General features: G+C 40.6%; 1 protein-coding gene across 3 annotated transcripts in view; it reads right to left on the minus strand.

The window, feature by feature from the left end:
- Positions 1–9832, minus strand: part of PIK3CA (phosphatidylinositol-4,5-bisphosphate 3-kinase catalytic subunit alpha) — a 40887-nt gene extending 31055 nt beyond the window's left edge. For all 3 annotated transcript variants that reach the window (XR_003987914.1, XM_030456496.1, XM_030456497.1), the window contains exon 1: positions 9615–9832. The gene's annotated coding sequence lies outside the window, so the exon portion shown is untranslated. The remainder of the gene's footprint in view (positions 1–9614) is intronic.
- Between the last annotated feature and the right edge of the window lie 21 nt (positions 9833–9853).

A 9853-nucleotide genomic window follows, 5' to 3' on the forward strand; every position in this document is an offset into this window, starting at 1 on the left:
CTATTTGTTAAATAAACAGAAGTTCGGAATTAAATCTGCCTTTTAGTCTGAAATAATTCAGCAATTCCATTTCTAGCTTCACCTCAATGGAAAGGATTTTGTTATTTAAAAAAGACCAGTAGTCATAAAGCACAACAAAGAATTAGAAAAGCAGTGCATCTCTTTACACTTCACAGATCTGCTTATTATTTCTACAATTAGCTTGGCCTGCTCTGTAGCAGGATGAGGATTCCTGTCCCACCTGGCTGTGCTCTGGTTGGAGCTGTTTCTCCACAGCAAGGTGTGCATTCCGAAACTCACTGAGCTGTGCTCAAATTCTCTTAAGCTCTTCAGATCAAAAGCCTTGAAGGCTGGCAACAAAATCAGAGCAATATGCTATTTAGTACCAAGAGAAAGCTTTCCCTCTGATTACGTGTTTTTCTTTAATGCACTATTTTTTTATGGGTGACAAACATCAGAAAGAACATCAAGTAAAAGCATCAGGGAGCATATTCTGCTGCCTGCTACAAACACTAAGGGTTTCACTGTCAGTTTTTCACATGCAGGGATGATGTCCTGGTTTTGGAAATCAGTGCAAGACAATGTAAATAGAAAATTACTCTAGAATGTCTGTCATGAAACTAGATTTTGATAGCAAACATGCTGGGAAAAAAAACAAAATTAGAACTCCTCCTTAAAAAAATGCCGTTTACTTTTCTTTCCGTGTTTCTTCCCATCCTCCCACCTTCCTGGGATATTTGGAATCCAGACAGTAAACAGGATCTTTAAAAACAGGAAGTGCTGGCACACAGACAAGGACAAGGAGCCAGGTGTTCTGCACTGCCTCTGGCCTGAATCTTCACCTGATGTGAGCAGCTCTGTAGCAGAGCTCTAACTTGGACACTGCGCCTGTCCAGGTGCTCATCTTCCCCAGGCACATCACCTCAGCTTTTAGAATTATTTCTGCTGCAATGTAACCTCCAGTTGTACTGAAAAAGAGGAAAGCTTGCCTCTGACCATATCTAGAAGGGCATGGAAAGAACTGCAATAAAGTTCAGGAGGTACAGCAGCCTTCATCACTACACTTGCCTCTCTGCTCCAAGCAACAGGATAGTGAGAGTTCAACCTACATCCACCTGACCAGTTTCTCTGGGTGGAAGGTACAGACAGCAACACATATTGTAAGAAAATTTCACAGACATAAGGTCTGCTTCTCTTTATTATCCCCATCCACCCTGTGAACCCTCCCTTTATTAAGCAGCAGCTGAAAAAGACATCAGACTCAGACTGACAGCATTTTGCGTACTTCCCACATAACATCTCTCAGGATGGAGTCTGAGAGAGACTTGAAATTGAGATAAAGGGTTTCTTCCAGGCTACTCCAGACCCTGAAGCAACTAACATGCAAAACAAACAAACAAAAAATATCTGGAGTGGCAGTGGATAGCAGCATTTTTGAAGCTTCACAGATTTTTAATTTTAAGCATAGAACAGTGAGCTGGAAGACAGAACTTTCCGCAACCCAAATATAAATTAGCTTTCCATTTATTCTATCTTAACAGACTTATGTAGTCAAACAGCATTTAGAGAAGTATAGGTTTAATCTGTACAGACTTTCTGAATTCTGTAAGGAAAAATCACTGTTTTATTTACTGGTAACAGAGGATGGGATGCAGTTTCACTTTTTTTGACAGAACATCTGTAAGGAACCGCATGCCTCCACAAAAGCCATGAAGTGGCTTGGTGTTTTCCTCCCTCCCTCCCCCCACTCTCCCCTCTTTGTTTAAGCTCCTAGACTGAAAAAAACTGAAAACAACCCATTCTCCACAGAGATATTTCTTACTTCTCTTTTAAAAACCATTTGTTGAGAGAAGGAAGTTTCTGGTAGAGTTAACACAAAGACACAGCCATTTGAGAAAAGACTCAATTCTGCAGTGAGGTACTCTTGCCCTCTAAACAACCAAAATTAATACAGTTCTTGGCAAATTGTCCTATACAAAGACACAAAATGGAAGGCAGACCAACCCAGTTCTTTGCAAATCCTGCCCTGCAGAAACAGTCACCTACTTCTACATGAGCTATGATCACAACAGGAAAATAAAATGGCTTTTCAAGAGTCAGTTGGAAATAATGAAGTACTACACCCCCATGGGTTTGTTTGTGATGCAGAGTCAATGCTGATTAACTAAATATTTATTTAGGAGTGGATTATAACCTTGCTGAAAGGAAAGCACCAACAGTTTTCCATAAAACATCATCAGCAGACCTTTATTTACTACAGAAGCAGCCAGAGCCTGCCCTGCCTACACCACACACCAATGTGTGAGCAGCACAGTGGGACACAGCCCAGCTCCAAAGCATTTAGCACCACTACTGCTCCCAGCAGGCTCCTTCTCCCTAAAGGTCATGGATCACTTCAGGGTATTGCACCTAAACACACCAGACAACTCGGCTTTCTATGTGAAACACTGCTGTTGGCTGAATTACCGGTTTTGCAAACCTATTTTACTGCTTTATCTAAGTTACCAAAAACCCGAAGTTTCCCCGAGACCCTATGGAGTGGGGGTTTCTCCTCATTCTAACTGTTGACTCTGGTGAAAAAGGACTCCTCGACATTTACAGGTGGAATGCCAAAGCAACAATGTGACTGAGACACTAAGGTGTTTGCATTTGTGCTCAAGAAAAGCAAACAAATGTGATTCAGTGTGACTGGGGATGTCATTATGTCCATCCTGAGTTCTTCAGCCTGAAGTATAAAACCAGCTATGGTAAACTGGGACAAATGGTTCTTCAGCATGTTTAATCACAGGTTTATGACTGCTGTATATATCTGCTTTGCAGACCCTGTGCTGGGCAAATAGGAGAGCATGATTGCAAGTGTGGAGCTACTAAGACACTAAGCTTTTTGTTAGTGCATCTCTTTTACCTGTACTTCAAACTGTTACCCAAATGGTTTCTCTAAGGAGGTCAGAGTACCAGCAGTTTGTGTTTACTATATCTGAAAAAAACCAGCTAATATTTGCCTAAACAGATAATGTTTGCAATTAACTGGAACTTTCCAAAGAAGCAAGTGACATAAGCTCATAGGTATTTAAACAGGGAACACCAGCAACATCTCCAAAATAGTGTAATGACTTCCCAGATTCCAGCTTGGAAAGTCACTTTCATGTCCATATTAAATGCTTTGAGACTCAGGCACATGCTGCCTACTGCTACAATCAGAGCTCTGTAAAAGGGACACAGTAAAGACTTATTTTTAAAAAGCCAAAAAGATACTGGCAGTCAAGTCACTGCTATTAAGAGAACTTCATCCATCTGCACAGACAAGGAAGTATTTTTAATACATGGTTCTTTGGAAACATTTTGTTAATGTTTTTATAGGTGTGTATATTCAAGACAACTGAAAGGAATTTTCAGCCTAGTGAAGTTTAACCCCGAGATGGAACAGGAGACCCCAAAAGCCTAAGTGTTTTGGATTTAATTTCAACCTATAAAACCACCAATCAGTGAAGGCTGACTATACTGCAAACCATCTTTTGTTTTGGTTTGTTTTTCTTTTCTTTAAATTAGCAACCTGCTCACATAGAGGACAGCAAGAAATTTGAAGCTGTAACTATGGTTACACTTCTCATATCCCCTTGCAGTTGCTTGTGATATTATCCTACCTGGTCATGTACAATAAAAGGCTTGGAGAAGAGCAGATGAAAGAAGAGTGGAAGAGTTAGATTGCAAAGTAATTTGACAACACATTTAAGAAGAGTTTTCACAGTCAGGAATAGGCTTTGCTATCCTTCATGTATCAACTCTGCCGATTTTTTTGCTCATTGGCTTCCATTTTCATCCTTTATCACCTGGTGGTAGTTATGCCATCTTCCCCTACATGTCAAAACATTCCCAGCTGGAGGTATCTAAGATGAAGGGAGTGCTGCTGAGCAGTGATAACTTCAGTGCTTTATCCTCCATTTCAGAGCAGATTGAAGAGGAAGACAAACTATTAGAATTTTACTAACCACAACCTTGATAAATAGTTAAACATCAGAAAAAAAGTTAAACTTTGCCTTTCTCTTTTATTTGATGACTGATTCTCATAAACTTCACATAACTGGTTATCACATTAAATGACAGCATTTCAATTTCACGTTACTGTTTCACACCAAAACACAAATATCATTATAAATCCCTCTTTTTACCAAATTTCCTAGAATAAAACTGGCACTCACAGGCACACTATTTGGACACAACCCTAATACAAAATAATCAAGACTATTTGAGTTATCGGATATTGCTTAAAAATTAGCTCTTTCACATAGACACTAGGGGTATTTTTTATTTTTTGGGAGGGGGAGGATGGTGGTGGTGGTGGTAGGTGCTCTTCTACAGTACCTAACATCATAATTGAAGGAGATTTCAGTGGTGATGGCATTAAACTGCAGGATGATAAAATATAGGAATCACTTTCTTCCCACCAGTGGAGATTGCCTTGATAAACTGCTAAGTGGAACTGGCTGTTCAACATCCAGAAAAATTTTCAGAGAGCAATTTTCAGTTTTATTAGTCTCATTTCTACTTTTTTCCAGCCACAACTTTTGCTGATTACTCTGTTAAGAGCTGGGAACATAAATACAAGAATAAAGAAAAATGTTTTATATCTAAGCATCTTAATCACAACAAGCATATTTTGGAGTATTATTTGGAACGGAAGTTTTTACTTCACTTTTCCCAAAAGAAGCTAGATCTGTCTAGAAATTTCTCCTCATGTTATCACTATTAACTTGATTCTTTTAACCTGTAGTTAGGTTAGTTTTTCCCAGTCTTATTCTTCATGAAAAGTAAGTTAAAGGCACAAGCACCAAAGCTGGATAATAACATCACACAATGCATATTCATTGAGTTTGAGAAAGAAAAAAATAAATTTCTCTACTCTGGCTTGCTTAGTAAACCAGCCTTTGCTCATTCTTACTTTTTTGGTGCTTGCATTTTAAAATGTCCAGTGTTTAGTTTGCCTACATCTTTGCAGAGATTGATCTCATCACTTTTCTAGAGTTTCGGATGTCCAAGTCCCAAGGTACAAATAATTTTGTTCTGCTAGATTCAGATCACAGGTATTTCTACCTATGGCTGATTAGTCTCAGATGAAATGCTGAGTTTTTACTATTTTATTTTCAGTAGCATTCAAGTTTTCTTGAATTTTGAGAATCTTCAAGAACATGTTTCTTTTAACTAATAGCTAGAAGGAATAAAGTTGCAACAAGGAGTAATTTTTTTTCTCAGATTAGTGTCCTCTGGAAGAAACCACAGCTAAAGAGCTAATAGATCATGACACTTCTCCAAGACAATAAATTCAACCTCTGCAGAAAATCCATGCTTCTGGAAGTAACAGCAAGAGTTAAAAATCAGGACCAGCCTTGGAACACATTGGGCAAGAGTAATTCATCACCATGAATTGCTGTTTTAAGTATTGGCAAAAGACTGACTAATTAGTACTGGAATAACAAAACCAGTTAAGTCTCAGTGACAGGTAAGTTTTTTGATGTGTTGTACAATCTAGGAGGCAACCTTCCAATTTTCTTCCTTTTCTGCTTGGATTTTGAGAGAAAACACCCAAGGGATTTTTCTCTACATCTCTTTGCCTTGGAAGAGGGTCATAATGTACAGCCAACACGGTGACTCAGCTGTCTTCAAATTTCGGGGAACTTTACAGTAAATCTTGGTCAGTTCAATGAATCCCCTGTATTCAATAAATGTGCTTTGTGGTTCATCATCCTCAAAAGCTACATTTGCAAGCATTTCTTTAATCAAAAGCTGTAAGCAAAGCTGCCAAAGTTTTCCTACATAAGATCCATGAAGAGAAGTTAACTTAAGGAAATGTTTTTAATGGGTAGACAAAACCCAACAGACAAAACTTCAAGGTATATCTAACCTCCTATGGGTAAAAAGACACGAGGCATCACAGGAAAGCTCAATGAACCCTAAGGCTCTAGGTCTGACCCAACTGTTCTTAAACTAAACTGCAGAAGCAATTGTTTACTTCTACTGCTGCAAGTTAGCAACATGCCAGAGAGGCAAAAGCTATACCAGTCTCTCCCTGTCAGATCCACAGAGGTAACAAAATTCTTTGCATTTTGCTCTTTAATACCCCTTAATCCCCAGTTGGGCTTTTCAGTGCAGGGTTTTCTTGCTTGTCTGTTTTGTATCTGAAGTAAATACTAAAGCAGTGCTGCAGAGAAAACCCATTTAATGCTTCTGAGTGTTATTTCTGGTTCATTTAACACTTCATTAACCATTGAGAAATACATTTACATAATAAATTCAGTTGGAAAGAACCTCTGGAGGTTATCTGGACTAGCCCTGTACTCAAAATAATTCAGATATGTTTGGTGACCAAATAAATATCAAAAGAAACTGATCTATTTTATCTCTCCTCTGCCCAAACTTGGATTAAGATATTACACAGAGAACCTTGTTAAAGAATTCTTTGCCATAACACACTCAACCTAAAGGTCAGAAGAAAATTCCCATCCAGTTTTAGTATAAATATTTCTGTGGCCTCCTCTAGCCATAACTACAGGCAGCATCATTTGGAGCATCTGGATGTCTGCCTTTATAAAAGGATAAGACAAAACTCCTAAAAATATGGAAAACAGTGCATAAAAAGCTGGGAAACACCACAATAAGCCCTACACCTTACCTTTCACTGTGAGCCACAAGTCTGTTTCTTTAGTTAAAAGTACAAACACTTTCCCTAATGCTCTCTCTCTCTAACTCAGTCATGAAGAAGAAAAGACACGTATACCAGATTTTCATGAATGGGGAGATTTACAAGATTTCACACATTTTAAAATTATAAAACAGTAAATAATGAGACAAAAGTTACTTTCATAATGGTATTTTAAGACAGCACTGAAAAGACTAACTTTGCGGTCTTACTCCTGCTCCAGTTATAAACAGTTTCCTCATCAATATCAAAATCAAAAGAACAACTTAGCTTCCACTTGCCCAAATGCAATACTTCCCAAGTGTCCTATTAGCTACAAGCTTTAGTAACTTTGATTAATGTACTCAACAAGGCAAAGAAACCCATACAATATCCATCTACGAGATGTTCATATTTCTTGTATGGTTTAGAATTAATGTATCAAGATTCCAGTTTCCTTTCCCCAAAACCAGGCAAGAAGACCAGTAAAAACAGTTTTCTATTTAAAAGTGAGTGGTATTAGTAAGGTACTCAGATATTTGAATATTCCTATTACCCAGAGAGTCTGCATTAGGAGTCTACAAAACTCCATAATTGACATTTTATGTGCACAGTTTTTAAGCAAGCAGTTTTTGCAGACTAAGTGTCAGCCTTAGGCTTGTTGTCCAGCCATTTACAGATAGCTTTAACTTGGAAAGAAATTAAAGTTATATTGATTCTATGATGATCAAAGTTCTTCAAAATCACCTTACATAGGACCAAGGCCTTAGAAAAAGCACACTACACACCTGGATATGAGGAATACCTGTAATCTGGAACTCCATTCTTTACCCAATAACAGCTTCTAAAGTTGTTATTTTCTTGCAATAACTGGAAAACTCTTACGATCTACTTGGTCTTGTGAGAGAGTATGAAGCACAAAAACTTATATAAACTCCTATTCTAAAGCTACCATCAACTTCTAAGAAGTGAGTTATGTTGGAATTATCCCCCATTTGTTTCCAGAAAGCAGGAATAGCCCAGTCTTCAGAGAAACAGTAAGTTAAGCCCTGAACTACTTTACAGCTTCCAATAAAGCACAATTGCTTTGTAAACAGCTATACCACCTTTACCAAAGAATACTCCAGAAAAAAACCAACCCTCTCAGTTTCACCATGCACGCAAGTAAACCACAACAAGAAATAAAACAAATTTCCCATTAATATAGAATGACAATTTGAAGAAGCCAAACAACTACAAACACCTTGGTTGTGGATTTGTATGCCAGGCTTAGTGTGCCCTGAAGCATGAAAAGAAGTGTCCAGGTTGCTAAGAATGGCATCAACACCTATGAAATGCAGGGCATCTACTCCAGCCAAACTCTATCAGCAGCTCTGAGGCTGAAGTATTTATTACCTTAATGAAAAAGTAGAATATCTCATGGGTTACATAAGGAACTGCATGGTTTCATCAGTTCCTCTAAACACTATGAACTTGGTTGGCACATGGTTTATCTACATGATGACTGGCTAGACTTTGCTTCCAAATAACCAGACACTCTGGAAAAACCTGCCAATGTAATTTTTTTTGAGAATAATGTTATTCATCATGAAACTTCAAATTCATATGGGGCTTTACTTCAGAACAATTTCTCTAGACAAGTCCCCTGTGGTAGACAAAACATTAAAGCCCATCATTCTGAGCACTAGCACATTCCTAATGATGTTTATGCACAACAAGAGGTGGACTTTGATTGTTACACTGCATTGTAGAATTACAGCATCGAAGCCAATAAAGCAACAAGTACCAAAACATCTCTCTGAAGTAATTGTGAGGTGGAAGAAATTCAAGGATGATTCAGACCTTGATGGGAAAGTTTCTGACTTTCATGTGATGCTATAGCTCAAAGCTAGGATGTGAGTGTGCAAGTAACTAACAGATCAGCATCCAGAAATACTTCTATTAAGTACTACAAAGCCCAGATTCAGAATCCAGTTTACGACTTTGAAAATTTGCTGGAGAATACTCATAACTTCAGACTCCAGCAAAGCTTTACAGCCCATACTGTCTACTTTAAAACCTACACTTTCTCCGTGCTTGTTCTGAACGCTCACTGCTTATAAAGGAACCGCTGTTCAACCACATTTTTAAGGTCAACAAGAAAAGAGTTACAAAGAGAAAAGTTTCGTTACAAAGGGAAAAAAAAAAAAAAAGTTTACAAGGTTACATTAGTAACACCAGAAGTAACAGGTGTGGTAGCTCAGTAACTTCAAGACTACTGCAAACATCCACAAAACGCCCAAAGAGAAACAAACCCGCAGTTTGCATCAGCTTGCTCAAGGTTTGTTAACATTCGGTCTATTCGAAAATACACAAACACTGTGAACAAACAGCGGTTTCGTATTACACATCAATAAAATAACCTGATCTCTAGACAGGGCGACATAATGAAGGGGCTGTTACAAGGGATGTGACAGTGTTACCGCAGGCGGGAGCAGAAGGCTGCGGGCCACCCCTCCCGCACACACCCCGCACCCGATCCCCCACAGGAGCTGCTCAAACTCATCTCTAAAACACACCTCCCCTCCAGGGACAGGGGGAAACACACTCACGTCCTTACAAGGGGAGACTCAAAAAAAAACCCCGCAAGATTTGGAGGATGAACTCCTTGGAGCCCTCCCAGCCGCAGGAAGCCCCCTCCTCCTCCCCCTCCCCCTCCATGAGAGCGCAGCCGCACCCCGACCCCCCCCCTCCCCAGCCACTCCCGGGTCGTGCTTCCCCTTCGGGCTGCCGAAGACCCGCAGGTCGTCTCGCAGCCCACAGAAACCCGCACCCACCCCACCCCTTCCACCACAGGGAAAAAACCGCCGGGAAACCCCCGACCCTCGCCGCAGGACGTTCCAGAGAGCGCTGCCCGGAGGGCCGCTCCGCCACGCTCCGCACCGACCCCCGCCACACTCACCTCACAGCTACGGCCTCCCCCGCCGGCCCGCAGCCACCGCCCCGACGGGCTGGGCCGGGCCGGACCGCGCCCCGCAGCACTCGTAACCCTCTCGACCCGCCCCTCAATCACCGCGAAGCCGCTGGGCGGGTGACCGTCCCCGCGGGCGCTAGCGGAAGCGGCGCCGGCAGCCCCCGCACCGCTCCCAGAGAGCCGCCGCCCGCACGGGCAATAACAGGAAGGGAGCGGGGCCCTGACCC

Source organism: Calypte anna, chromosome 9 (genome assembly GCF_003957555.1).
Source record: "Calypte anna isolate BGI_N300 chromosome 9, bCalAnn1_v1.p, whole genome shotgun sequence".
NCBI lineage: Eukaryota > Metazoa > Chordata > Aves > Apodiformes > Trochilidae > Calypte > Calypte anna.